Source organism: Psittacula echo (assembly GCF_963264785.1).
Source record: "Psittacula echo genome assembly, chromosome: 13".
NCBI lineage: Eukaryota > Metazoa > Chordata > Aves > Psittaciformes > Psittacidae > Psittacula > Psittacula echo.
In genome coordinates, this window is record NC_137749.1 from 11,769,240 (window position 1) to 11,784,405 (window position 15,166).

General features: G+C 44.8%; 1 protein-coding gene across 4 annotated transcripts in view; it reads left to right on the forward strand.

The window, feature by feature from the left end:
* TAOK3 (TAO kinase 3) overlaps positions 1–15,166 on the forward strand; it is an 88,281-nt gene that overhangs the window by 12,572 nt on the left and 60,543 nt on the right. The window lies entirely within an intron of this gene.

Here is a 15,166-nt window from a genome sequence, read left to right on the forward strand (position 1 = left end):
CAGCGTGTTTTCCAGTCACTGGCTGTAGTAGTGATTCAGTTTTGTTCAGTGGCTCATCCTGAAGAGGCACGTGCAGAATGTTTTCCATTTTAAGCTCTCCAGCACCCAGAGTCTGTTGTTTTTTGCCACAATGGGTGAGCTTTCCTTCCTGGGATCAGGTTTGCTGTGCTGGCCTGAGCTCTCCGCCCTCTGAAAGCTCTTGGTGTACTATCAGAACACGGAGGGAAGAAACTGTTCTAACCATTGAGCTCAGGGTTGCTGATCTGAAAATGCACTGTTTAACAAGTTTTCCTGGCTCCCTGCCTCTTCCACCCATGTTAGATGCTACCAGAACTCAGCATTCCCTAAGTGAAGTGCGCATCCATGTATTAGCATTAGTAGTGTCTATTCCAAGCTTGCTTAAAGAAAGCTTTTCATAGCTGGAAACCCTCTGCCTGCCACAGTAAGTACCACGAGTAGTGCACGTGTGTGTTTCTGTACCAGGTAGTATTCTTCAGCCTATGGTAACAAGAGGGAGCCTGGGATTCCCGAGTTGGCTCCTGGTGTTTGGATAGGCCCAGTTGTGTTGGTGCTGCTTGTGAGGAATAGCTGTGAACCCAGAAAGGCTTGTGAATGGCATTGGGAGTTCCTGTCTGTGTCTGCTGCTCTGTCACAACAGCTCTTCAATCTTCAATCAGAAGATGTGAAAGCTTTCTGTGTGCAGGGGAAGGTACCGTGCTATAGCTTTGGGTGTGAAGGAGCAGAGGTAGATGTGGCTCACGGTAACCTTTAATAGACAGTGCAGTGCTGGCGTGACAGTGAGATGCTGCCATATTATCATAGAATGGTTTGGGTTGGAAAGGACCTTAAGATCATCCAGTTACAACCCCCCTGCCATGGGCACTGGGGTACCATTTCCATCCTTATTTACTCTTACTGTGTTTTGGGATTACTTTAATGTCGCATTAAGCTGTCTCATGCTGTCTGACTGTGAAAGTCTGAACACTGACAATCTGGAGCAGGGTTTCTTCTCTCAGCTGAACAGGTACATTCAAGATGCTGTCTTTTCCTCTGTCAGTCTTGCTGGTTCTGCTGCTCTCACTGGCTTTGTCGTTCCTCAAGGATCATTTCATTCCCTGAGCTCATGTTAGGCTCCATCAGCCTCTGCAAATACGTTTGTGGTGGCTCTTTTGTGTCTTTGAGAAGAAGCTGCACTGAAATCTGTGTTTGATAGCAAATGAGAGGGACCTGATGGGGAATGCTTTCAATTACTGGCTGCATAAACCAGCTCTAGAAGGGCGTACAGGGCCAGGAAGCATTTCCAGGCCAATAAGTGCAGGAGTGTATGTAACAGTAGCTAAATTCCTAAATTGTAGCAATTCCAAACTCTTTTATAGTAATCTGGGCATCTTCCACTGTTTTCAGAAGCAGCTTTAAAATTGCATCCTCCCTCCTTAATTCTGTGCCAAATGATGCATTTGCTGAATTGAAACAGAAACCTCTGGTGGTTCAAAAGGGAATCTTGAACCCATGTGTAGGACTGGCACGTTTGTCTGCTGAAGTGTGTAACTTACAGCAGGTAGTTAAGCAGCTCTGCTGTCTGTCTTGGGACTGGCTTAACTCCAGATCCCAACCCCTCAAAGACTACTGCACAGCAGAGGACAAACCAAGCTTTGCTGTGCAATATGTGTGAATAGCTTCTGAGCACTGAAACATTGCTGGCCTGTAGTTTATTTTACGATGTATTTTGATTTGCTGTCACAAATGTGCTTCAGATGATTTCAATGGCCTTTCCTTTTTGTGCTGCTCATCTTGTTCCTCATCGTTAAAGTCCTTGTGCTCTGGCTGGCCCTGTTTTGGAAGACAGAACAGCCTTTTGAAGGACACTTTGGTTTCCGTGCAGCCTTTAGACTCTACCAGGTTTGTTTAGCATTTGTCTTGGGTTACCCTTTGAGATTTCCACAGCATTTGGTGTTTGTTTTGACTGTTCATTTATCTCACTTTTTTATAAGTCCTGGGTTTTGGTGATGGATGATAAGGATGGGAAGATTAGGATGTCCCTGGAGCCTCAACTTGGAGGGCTGCACTTCAAGGTGCAGGCTTGGATTCTTTTTCCGTTAGGCTTTGTGTCGAGCGTATGATTGAAAGGACTATAATGTGATGATAGAAACAAAATAAATGGTTAAATGGCTTACTTAGATGTGAAGTGCCATTGCTGCTTGAACTTCCCTTAAAGCTTCAGGGCATTGGCCCATCTTTGGTGACAAAATCCTCATAGTTCTTCTCCTGGTAGTGGTGGGGCTTCCTCTGCTCGCCTCACTTAGGAACTTCTAAGCTTGACACTGACGCTTCAGTTGCAGTTTTGAAACTATTTTACACTCTGCAGGTATAAACATCCCTGGTCATATTTACAGTGTAGTGGTTGGTTGATAAATACACCCATGGTGAGCTGTGGGGCGATTGCCTGCTGTGTTATTCTTAACATGCCATGGAAGTGCTTCTGTCTTCCTGAGTAACACTCATACAGCAATAATGTACATGAAATGTGTCTTAAAACACTTTTAAAATGCCAGTGCTCATATTCAGCTGTTGAGTGGAGTGAGGAATGATGCAGTGCTGAGAGTTGGTGGTCTTTGGATTGAGGGATTCGTGTGAATGCACTGGTTTTTGAAGAGCATTTTGAAGCTGTATGTTCTGCATGTGGATAATAGGGTGCCTGAGTGGTACTCTGTGGAGAAGACCAGCTTAAATCTACTTATTCACGCAGTACCAGCACAGGTCAAATCTTTGGGTCCTCCCTTTATCCAGACAAAATGAATATAGAGCTGCAGTGTAGGATTCCTGATGTCTGTTGGTGTCATTTATCCTAGACTTACTGAGCTCTTCCTGCATCTTGCAAGAGCCCCTCAGGGATGCTGTGCTGTGTGAGCACTGTCAGATGGAAATGACATTGGAGCAACCACATCACTAGATGGATTCTGCAGATGTTCTTCAGGTGGAACTTCTGTTTTGGTGGCTGACATCAATGTTACTGCTTGGAGGTAATGCCCAGCCTCAAACCTTCTTGGTTCTGGAAGACCAGTTCTAGTGAAGGGGGGGAGCATCCATAATTGTGCTTACAGTATAGGCACTTCTTGTACCAATACCAACTCTTCTGCATGCAGTTGAGGCTGGCATTTTGGTGAGCAGGCTTCCTGGAACAGCCACCTGTGAGCTCTGCTTCAGACTCCCAGAGATCTGTTTGACAGATCTTGGGTTTGTTCTGGTTTGTGTTTCAGTAGCATTTCCTGTAGCATAGCTTACAATCCGTTAGGGCAGGTTTTTGCCTCCCCATCCCATGTGCTTTCCTGTTGCTTTAGGGAATTTGGATTTGTGGGATAGTTTTGCAAAACAGGAGGGACCTGGGTTTTGAATGGATTTACATATGTAAAAGTTCTGGTTATAATACTGAGATTTTGTATCTTCATCTTGTCTATGTAGCACTAATTAGAGCTAGAAACAAGATCCTGGACATACTAATATAGAATCATAGATATGTTTGTATTGATATCTTTTCATTCTGCTTTGATACTGAATGAGGGCTGCTCTGCAAGTGAAGGCCACGTCATGTCTGAAAAGAGAAGAAATACTGATTCAGTTGGTACTCCTGCAGAACTAAACCCAGCTATGGATAACTGCAGTGCAGGGCTGCGCCTTTGTTACTACCAACTGTAGTGATCTGGCACTTCAGCACAAACCCTTAGTAAATATTTGTAAAGAATTCCAGCTACTTTATATCAGGTTAAACCCAGCGGATGAGGGTAAACGTCATCTTGAGGTATATCTCATGCTGGTGAGGAGGTTCTGTGAGTGCTGGCACAAGATCTGTGTGGTGTTACAGTCACCTTTATCAACTGATACAGAAGATTTGCTGATGCAGCTTTAAATAAAGTTTAGAATAAACTTTATAATGAGGTGAAAGCTTCTGTTTGCCTCTTTGAACTTGCTCTTACACTTCTCTTTACAGTGCTGCTGTGGTAATTAAACCCTTGTCAACAGCCAAGTACTAAGTAGTTCTCTTTGTCCTTGTTACTGCTAGTTCATTACAGTAGCATTAAAGACTATTCAAATGTAGTGCCACATTTAGCTAAGGAATATATATTAAAGTTCATGCTTGGAGAAATTCAGTGTAACTATTGCAGATAAATGGGGTCTGTCCCATCTTAGAATCATAGAATAGTTTGGGTTGGAAAGGACCTTAAGATCATCCAGTTCCAACCCCACTGCCATGGGCAGGGGCACCTCACACTAAACCATGTCACCCAAGGCCTTATCCAACCTGGCCTTGAACACCTCCAAGGATGGAGCATTCACAACCTCCCTGGGCAACCCATTCCAGTGCCTCACCACCCTCTCAGTAAAGAATTTCTTCCTTAGATCCAATCTAAACTTCCCCTGTTTCAGTTTGAACCCGTTACCCCTTGTCCTGTTGCTACAGTCCCTGATGAAGAGTCCCTCCCCAGCATCCTTGTAGGCCCCCTTCAGATACTGGAAAGCTGCTCTGAGGTCTGCACGCAGCCTTCTCTTCTCCAGGCTGAACAGCCCCAACTTTCTCAGCCTGTCTCCATACAGGAGGTGCTCCAGCCCCTGCTCATCCTCGTGGCCTCCTCTGGACTTGTTCCAACAGTTCCATGTCCTTTTTATGTTGAGGACACCAGAACTGCACACAATGCTCCAAGTGAGGTCTCACGAGAGCAGAGTAGAGGGGCAGGATCACCTCCTTTGACCTGCTGCTCGTGCTCCTTTTGATGCAGCCCAGGATACAGCCCAGGATCTTACTGGTGTCTTGTCTAATGCCTGGTCCATGGTTGTGCAGGAAGCTTGTGACTCAGAACTAAGTCTCAGTAAGACCAAACTCCCTCTTATGGATTATTATTTGGAGCAGCAAGTAGGTTTTTGTACTCAAATGTAACTCTGCAGCCACTCTGATGGTGAAGAGCAATTCATGTTATTCTGCTCAGTGCTCTGGTATGAGCAACTGTCCTTCCAAGCTCTTCAACCTGTTGGGATAGGGTGTTGCTGCTGTGTGGTGGATTTAAGCTCACTCCACTGACAGATGAGGATGTAACTTTCAGGTATTCTAAAAGGAGGTGGAATTTCTCTTTTGTCCTACTGGATTTTTATCGAGAGTCCTGGTAATTCAAGAAGGGCATCTTGCACACCCTCTGGCAGTGAGGCTGCTGCATTCAGTAACTCGAGGAGCCTGAAGGCTTATCTGGAAGCGTTATTAGTTTGCTACTTTCACACAGATGTTTGAGCTCTTGTTATTGTATTAGAAGTCAAACCCAAAAATGTGTCTCAGCTGGAAGTACACAGCCAGTGCTCCAACACAGTGTAACTGAGCCTTCATCGAAATCCTGTGTCTTCCCAGCTGACCATGGAGTAAAAGTGTTGGAATTGGTCAAAACAGCATAAAATAACTTCATAAAAGGTTGGGCTGGATCTTGAATTTGTGCCTGGCAAAAGACTCATCTCCTCAGTACCTACTAAAGCAAAACCAATCTTATGTTGTCAATGGAGTTGGATTCCTTCACTAGAAGGTAGTTTGACCTGACTTTTAAAGTCCTTATAGCTCTGTCTGACCAGCCTCAGACCTAGAACTTGAATAAAAACAGATTCTGCACATCCCAATTTCTCTCTTGTAGAAGGCAGTGGCAGACTGTTTGGAAAGCAAGAGAGGGAAACATCACTGGGTTGCTTTTAAGGTCAGGACAGCTTGGGGTTTACTGCTGAGGCCAATCTAGAGGCGGCTGCTGCTGTGGATGTGTCCTCGGAGGGGTTTCCATGGGGCTTGTCAAGCATCTCAGAGGAGGAGCAGAATGAACCAGCTCTGCAGCGTGAAGGATCTGGCTGTCAGCGGAGGAAATGAGCAGTGTCTCTGTGATAGGGGATGTGTGGGGACAGGGCAAGGAGTGTGCCTGTAGGAAACGAGACTTTCTAATGTAGGCTTTTGGAGTGGAAAGAAGCTGGAAGGTGAGAAGGAGCTTGGCCCTTCGTAGTGTTGGACAAACCAGGAGCTGTGGGCAGGGAGCTGAGATGATTTAAAGCTTGGGGAGGGACAGATGTGCTAAAAGATTACACAGTTAATGATGCAGTACTAAAAATGGAGGCAAGTGCTGTGGGGTGCTGTGGGATGTTTGCTTTCCTCCTTCAAAATGTCTTCAAATCCATTCATTTAAATCAGTTTTTCTTCCAGTCTCCTCTTTCCTTTCATGTATCCTGACAACGTTTATGTTGCATTCGGATTAAACTGGAATGTTTTCCCAATAGGATTTTTCCAGTTCTAAACTGCAGTCAGATGTTAAATATAATGTGCAGTTATTGATAGGAGTTATTTCTTCTCATTTGTGTGGGTGCATTACAGAGTCAGATCCCTGCTTCAGCCTTTGCCTGCCTAACTGGTTCCTAGAAAACACAGGGAATTTCCTATTGTGACTCATCTTACAAGTAGCAGATGCTTCGTGCTCTCAAACTGGTAGTTTCTGGACTCTCAATAAATACAGTTGAGTGTTGGAGACTCAAAAGCATATTGGATAGCCTTCATGATAACACAGTGCTCCTGCAGCTCCCTTTTTAACAAGGATGCTCAAGTGAGGTCTTCCTGAAGGTGTTTTCTTCCATTTCTGGGCTTTAGCACTATTGTGAAAGTGTGTTTCCACTTTGAAGTTTCATTTTCAGCCTCCTGTCAGCAGGGAGCAGCTCTGGTTTTAGCACTGAACAGGTCTGAGAGACAAGAGACCTTCCCCATCTTTTCTTTCTTTCTCTCTTTTCTTTTGCACCCTTTAACCGCAGGGGTTAAAGTGACTCTTGAGCCATAAGCCACTCACAAGCAATTCAAGCCCAAGTCCCTTATCAGAAGGAGATCGTGTCGCTGGCAGCAGGTCTGTGCTGCTCTGAAGTTTATGGGAGCTGCACATCTCAGGTACAGGAGAAGTGAGCCTGCGCGTGCTGTGCCATTGCCTCTGCAGGGCTGAAGAGCATCTTGTGCTGTAGCTTCACGTTCAGTGTGCTCATGTCAGAGTGAATCAGAGACAAGGAGCTGCTTGGGCTCCAGAAAGGAAGCTCCATCTTGTAGCAGAGATGGTGGGGATGCAGCCCTGGAACACATCCTCCCCAGTTCTGCCATGTGAAGAGGCAGAGTGAGAAGAGAGGGTGGAGGAGGAGAGGACGGAGGCGGTTTGAAGGGATATCTAAGGGAGTGGCTCTCTTGCAAGCTGAATGTGCAAGATACAGAGCCTAAGAATGGGTTCTTTTTCCAGCATTGTCCAAATAAAACTGGCCTACCTGTTTCTTTCAGTGTGGAGGCCTGGATTCCCATGCGGGCAGAGATACCACCTGGAGGCACACAAGGTGCTCCAGGGAAGCCCCTGAGTGTCAGTGGGGTGCTGTCATGTCCAGACCCAGTTTCAAATCCAAGAGAGCCATAAGGCTTGCCCTGTTCTGGGTTGAGCAAGGGTTGGCTTGCCAAGGCTAAAATGGAAAGCTTTGGAAAGCAGCTGAAGGGCAGGCAGCAGGGCTGTTAGGATGCAGGGCTCTGGTGATGCCCTTGCCTAGCTCCTTTGTGTAGGAGAAGCTATGAGACCTGGAGACACATGGCCTTCTCATGCTTAGGAAGTATTCCCTGAATTTGCTCCCGTGGTTATCCAGGACCCGTGGTATTTATCTTCCTGATATGTGTTATGAATGTATTTTAATGTGGGGCAGCTCAGGTTAGCAAGGTTGCCCATCCTTGTGCTAGTAGCTGATGTGGAGGTGGGCAGAAGAACATTGGCTGGGCTTTCTCAGCCACTGATGTTGAGTGCAGTGTTGTTGAAAGGGCAGCTCTTCTGTTCAGCAACACTAAGCGAGCACAGTGAGTACCTTATCTTCTCGAGCACACAGTGAAGTATCTAAGGAAGGGTGGAATTATGTTGTTACTTGATGGCTTCCATGTGAAACAGACATGTCCTTTTAAGTGCTTTTCCTACTACCAGTCCTGCTGAGTGGTGCCTCCTCTGGGCTGCAGAAATGGGCTTTTCCTGTAGCTGCAATAGAGGGAACAAGCAGCAGTTCTGGGTGGAAACTTGAGATTCTATGGTATATGTGTAGAATTCATGGTTGCCCTGATAATCCTTATTAAGGCATTCATTCTTATTATATTAGACCTAGTTATATATTTATAGTATATATACATTACTTAGGAAGACCCAGAAAGGAGTTTTTCCTCAGTCTTTGTGTTTAGAGGCTGCTTTCCCCATCACTGGGTGCTCCAGTACAGCCCTGACCATGGTACGAGCCCCTCTGAACTGAGTTAGGATTTTTGAGCTGGCAGTAAAACATTGAACTGTGTTGAATTTAGTAGTTAATGGTAGAATTTGTCCTTCTCTTAATTCCTGGCAATATGCCCCAGTGTGCAAAAACCCAGACTTCATTCATAGAGCACCTCAAAGATGTGCTTAAAATGAACCAGAACAAGCTAATGGGTGTTCCAAGCTAACCTGTGACTGAGAAGCTGTCCCTGATGGAACATCCTCATCCCTAGACACACAGTTATCCTCCAGTATTTCAGTGAGCTTTGAGTATCTTGCTAAATATAGGAATATGTATAGAAACATAACTGAACTATGATCTTTTGGCTGAGTTATGGGGTTGGATTCTTTCATTGTTTTGCTGCTACTGTGCCCTTCGGTTCATTATGCCTTAAATGCCGAATCCATAAAATAGGCCTGTTAATACATACATGAGGCAGCAAGAGCTAAAATAGGGCTGGAGCCTTCCAAAACCTGATAATTCCTTGATTTATTCATCAAGCAGGGAGCAGAACTGCTGAAAATTTGATCAGGTGCCAGCTCCTTCAGTAGCCACTCGAGTCAGAAACCTTTTTATAGCTGTGCTACATCTCTGAGCACTGTTGGGCTTAATGAATGTTTAAGACTCTGGAACAGAACATGTCATGGAAGGGAAAGCTTTTCTAAGGGAGCACAGGGAAGCAGGCAGGAGGCTTGCCAAGAGAAGGCAAAGGATGTACCAGCATTTGGGTAAGTTTGTGTCTATTCTCTCCCTTTAAAATATCCTCTTCATGTTGGGTTTAGAGGATTTCTGTTATTTGAGGTGTTCAGGTGATGGGTTGTGTGCAGAATCCTTCATGGGGACTTTTAAATAGCTAAAGGCAATTCTGGCATAAAAAAATACCCAGAATGGCCTTGATATGAGTATGGACCCCTCACAAAAGGCTTCTTTTCTGTGGTGTGAGTATGGCTAAAGGCTGATAAAATGGTCATGAAACTGCTCGGAGTCAGGCAGAGCATTTCCATATCTCCCACCTGCAAACCAAAATAGTACTTATATTGTCTCAAGGGTGAAGTGTGGGGACCCTTCTCTGGAAAACCGAGCATCTTGTGCATAAACCTGTTAGGAAAAAATACTCATTTTGGGATCCATGAACACTGTCGTTTTCCTGCACCAATGCCTTCAGTGCAATGTGTTATCAAGCAGCAGAAAACCTTTATCTTGTGGGCATGTTCGGTGCTGCTGTAGTGAGTTGTGTGATGTTCTGTATCAGTAGAAGACTGTATTTTCTTGTATTGAAAACTTGCTTAACAAAGGTACCAAGCACTCAAACCTTGTTCCTCTGCTCTTCCTCTTCGGCACATTCCCCCCAAAGTCTGAATTATGGATGGCAAAATATCAAATGGAAAAGAAACTAATCACAAGATAGGGATGTCTGTAGAGATGTTGGTATAAATTTAACATGGGGAAGGGAGAAATTGGATTATTTCTGAAGCATTTGCCTCAATATTATGAAGGGCGTGTTTTGTGGTTGTCTTAGATCCCTGTATCCCACACAGACCTATTTCTTAGGATTTTAAACTGTGATCCATACCCAAACAGGTGAAAGTCTGGCATCATGAACAGAGAGGAAAATGGAATGTGGGAATACAGGCGTTTTACCCAGCACTCAGATGGGAAAAGGACTTTGGTTTGACTTAATGGGAAGCAGAACTGGAAGAGACTGACAGAAATGCCTGACTTCTTCTGATTTAAGTCCAACACCATTGCCTGCAGGGGAGAGTACTCTTGGCAAAGAAGTTCCTAGTGATGAAAGCTTTACTGGGGCAGTTAAGCTTAGTTGTCTTTAGATAAAAACCTCATGTATTATTTAACCTCTATTCAGGCTCTTTTTTTTCCTCCTGGTTGAAAAGGTAACAAGTAGGGCATTGAGATCCTATCAGTGAATGAACTTTAGATGTTTTATTCAGCAAAAAGCCCATTTTGGTTTCTGTTAGAAAAGTTTAATGGCTTCATTGCATGAGATTTAAGATCGTTTTACTATACCGAGGTTCTTCTGCAACCTTCAAAGGCTGCTTTGTTTCCTGTTGCTGCCAAGGCAAGGTTTGTAGAAAAATGTACCAAAGGAGATTTTTTAATAGAAAATGGGCATTTTCCTGGCAAAAATCAGGCTCTGTTGTGTAGGCTTAAAATAAAGGATGTTCAGTCCTATCTGGTGGGCCTGATCTCCTGCAAAGACAGCCTGCCTACAGCTAAGCATGTAAATAAGCCATTTATAGCTAGGGCCTTGCTCACACAGTGATGTTAGCTTGCTATTTTACCTCAATATCCAAATAAACAAAGCTTTAAGTGCTCAAGTGATGTCTCTTGAAACCATGAGGCTACTCATAGCTACTCAAGTGGCTGTGTTTTAACCCAGAAGAAGGATGGAGCTAAGTCTGTGTGGTTTCTGTACACAGGGAACCTTGCAGCGTGTCTGCTCTTAGTCAAGCAAAGCTGATGCTGCAGGGCGAGGAGAAACAAGGTGCTGCAGTGTGGACCCATCCCTCTGGGGTGCAGCTGCTCCTCTCTGCTCAGCTCCACATCAGCATCACTTGGGAGAAAGTTGTGTAGCCTGTAGAGCACTGGGATGCTAAATCACAGCATCCCAGCCTGGTTTGGGTTAGAAGGGACCTTGAAGCTCATCCAGTTCCAACCCCCTGCCACGGGCAGGGACACCTTCCACTGGAGCAGCTTGCTCCAAGTCCTGTTCAACCTGGCTTGAACACTGCCAGGGATGGGGCAGACGCAGCTTCTCTGGGCACCCTGGGCCAGCGCCTCAGCACCCTCATAGAATCATAGAATAGTTTGGGTTGGAAAGGACCTTAAGATCATCCAGTTCCAACCCCCTGCCATGGGCAGGGACACCTCACACTAAACCATGTCACCCAAGGCTTCATCCAACCTGGCCTTGAACACCGCCAGGGATGGAGCATTCACAGCCTCCCTGGGCAACCCATTCCAGTGCCTCACCACCCTCTCAGTAAAGAATTTCTTCCTTAGATCCAATCTAAACTCCCCCTGTTTCAGTTTGAACCCGTTACCCCTTGTCCTGTCACTACAGTCCCTGATGAGTGTTTCAATGGTTTCCATTTCAAGAAGACATTATTTCTATCCTTTTAACTTTAGTGATGGTCAAATGTAGCTGTTTGCCACTGAGGACCAGTAAATGAGGCCCAGTACTGAGCTGAAGCCTTGCAGGGGACAGGATCTGTGAAACCCTGCCTTGTGTGTTACACTTTTACCTTGTTTTTTGATTTTAATGCTTTATCCATAGTAACCAAACTTCAGGCAATGACTCTTATTCCCAGACCATCCTTGGAATAAGTTTGACAGCTCCAAGGAGTGTTAGAAAGTGTAACTGGAACTTGTCCATGAGATGAAAACAAATCTACAAAAGGAAAAAGTGGCTTTTCCTTTCTTTGTGTATCTAAAAGCTGTTGCCCAGGGATTTGCCACGGAAATAATGAAGAAATGATCTGTTTCCTATCTTCAGTTGTTGGCAAATCTGAATGGGCTTTACAGCTTAAAATACACCTGGTTATAGCATCTGACTCCAGACTTCTCGTTAACCTGACCAGTAACAAAAACTGGGTTTGCCTATGGAGGGGGCAGAAGTAGATGACCTACAGTGGAGGTGCTCCTGGGTTTCTGCCCTAACCCTGGTCCTGGGCAGGCTGCAGTTGTCCCCTCACTGAGGTGGAAGTGTTCTCTGTTTTGACTGCCATTATCTGAGCTTTTAATTCTGAGCCTTGCACTCAGTATTCCAAGTCACTGAATTGATTACTTGAGAAGGTCTTGATTCTATATTCAGTCACAGGAACACTTTTTTTTATGTCCGTCTGAATTAACTGTTGTGTTTTGAAGTTCAAACTTGTCACTTTTTGGCTCTGTTCCTTGCTCTCTTCTCAGAAGGCAGAAGAAAGGGGACAGCCGTGTGTGCTCTTCCCTCATTTTGTTTAATGCATTATTACCTTTTCTACCTGTTCCCTGTGTAAGCTGGCTTTATTTTCAGTTTACCTTCATTCCCCTACATCTAATGCTTCTTTTTCTTTCTCTGCTTTATTTCTGCATCCTTTTTCATGTAGGATATTGTAGTTGGATAACACAATAGCTTTCATCCTTAATTTCTGTTGTGACATTAGGACTTTTGGCATGGCTTTCTGTCGTTGTATTTACGCATCCCACACTCCATTGGCCTTTCTGAGCGCCTCTGCACATGGAGCAGATGTTTGCAGCAAGCCCCAGGTCTTTTTCCTCTGTGGTTACAATTAATTTACAATTCTGCAGCGTGTGCAAGTAGCTGAAAATATTACTACAACTGTGTGTTACCTTGCGTCCGTGATAAGTGCATTTATCAGCTGCTGCTCTGATTCTGGCTCCCCTCAGATCTGAGCTACTCGAGCTGGACCTGCTTGGGTTTAACCTAATTTCATCACCTTTGCAATGAATGAATGTGACCTATACGTGACTGAAACCTATGTGGTGGGGGTAAATGTGATGTGTATACCTCTATGTCATTCCTATAGATGCCTACTCAAAAAATAGCAAACAACTAAATGGCTTTCTTGGTGGCAATTCACAATAGTGAATTATCATTAGAGCAAAAATAAACCTCGATCCTATCTTACAGCAGTTTCCCAGTGGGCTCTTCCTATGCAGTGTTGCCCCAGAAGCCTGGGTTTTGTTGCTGCTTAGTCATTGAACACACAGATTCCATCATCAGCTGCCAGTTCCTTGGCTGCTGCTCCTACAGAAATATAGATATTTCTAAATAGTTGCTTAGGTTATGATAGTTTTTCATTTTCTTTGATATCCTTTTTGTTGTATTTTCTTGCTTTAGTGATGTCTCTGACCTGAATTTCTCTTGTCTGTCCCTTCCTGCCCTCAGATGCCTGTGTAAATGTCTTGTCGTTGCCACCCAGAGCAGAGACCTCTACGGAGTGCTCCTTTGTCCCTGCAGCCACCCTCCCAAACGCTATCACCTCTTACTCTTGTGCAGATGTGCAATACTCTGCCTTGACTGGGGTTCTCTGGGTAGGTGTTGGGCCAGCAGTAAGTCTGACCTTCCCCTCATCACCCCTTTCTCTCACTGACTGTGTGAGTCTTCAGATGTCTTCATCAGGCAGCCCAGCCACCAGAAAGCTGAATTTAAGCCATGATAATAAGTTCTGGTTTTGATATCCAGTATCAGCATCAGTTTTTCAGTATCAGAAATGACAGCAAACAGAAATGCACTCCCTGCTTTTGCTAAAAGCTTCTCTAGTTGGTGCAGGAGGAGTGCTTTTTGCCTTATCTGTTATGTTCATAGCACATTGCACTACTGAAGCATCTCATAAAATACTCTGTTGCCATGGTGATCGACCTTCCCTTTGCCTAAAAGGACCCAGTAGGTCCTGGGAGACTGAGTCTCCTTTCTTTGCCTGTGAGAAGATGAGTCCCATCCCTTATTTTACCCTTATTTCTACCTTGTTTTCTTGAGAACAGCAACCAGGTTTTATTTACTGATCCTTTTCTTTACCATTCAGAAACATTAAATCTTAGTTGAAAGCTCAGCTGTGGGTCTGCCTGTACAGGAGGAGGCAGTGCTGGAACTTGCATTTTTTTATTTCACATGGGGAAAACCACATTTAATCATTTAAAATCAGAATCAGTGTCAGTTAAAACAGTGTATTGGTCCTCCCTGACTGCATGAAGAGTATGCTGAGGGGACAGGCACTTGCCAGCTTGTATCTCCTAGCCCAGGTGGCTGCTTCTTTTCTCTTCTGCCTCTGCTGGCATCCCTTGCGTTAGAACCAGCATCTTTGCCTGAGGAAGGCATGTGCAGCGTTGGCTGTTCAGCAGCTGAGTTGACTTCAAACATCCCATTCCATTGCCCAGTGAAGCAAACTCCTCCATCCTCCAGTTCTAGTGTAAAGCTTTTCTTAGTTAAAGCTGCTAAAAATGTGCATTAAAGCAGCATTAAGGGCCTGTTCTGACCCAAGAAAATGAGACTTATGGCTGAAACACAGACCTGGACCTCTCCATTATCCGGTTATTGAAAGAGTCTGGGTGCTGTCATTGTCATGAGGATGTTAAAATAGCACCAGAGAATGGTGGGACAATGTGCTGGGATGTCCTTTCAGTGTGACCCAAGGATTGCTTTATCTGCTAAAGCAAGATAGTTGCTTCAGTGCAGCAGTTTTACTCTGGAACTTGTAATTGATGTGCTTGACAATATACTGAGCTGTTGGGAGATTGTGTTTTTGTGTGATCTCCATTATTCTCTCCCAGCTGGTAAGGAGTGCTCATCATTCCTGGTTATATCCCTGGCTGAAAAGTGGCATCATTCACTGCAGGTTTTCTTTCTGCCTCAACAACCTGCTCTGCAAGTTGGAGAATAGAGGATTTCCAGCTTCAGGGTTGTCTTTGAGGCAATTCATGTACCCTGGTGTTTTATACACTAGCAGCCCATTAGCAACACAATTAGCTTCTCAGCTTACTTGTCCAGTACAAGCAATGAGGAAAAGGTGGTAACAGTATTGGTTATAGGAAAATACAGTTGTCCCCTGGAGGGGTGACTGCAGCACTCCAGAACTGAGCTGCCAGAGTCATCAATAACCACCCAGGAAGCTCCTCCTGGAGAGGAAATGAAGTGTGAGAAGGCTTCAGGATGAGGGATTGAGTTAATTATACTTTGATAAATGGGTGGCCAAAAATTGCCACTTTTCCTGAAGGCCTCAGTGACTGAAACCTGCTGGAGATGCTCTGGTAGGAGCTGCTTCAGCAGCGTTTGTCTGATGCTGAGGGTACTCAGGGATGAGTAAATCACTCCTGCTTGCAGGATTGAGGTCCTGTGGAA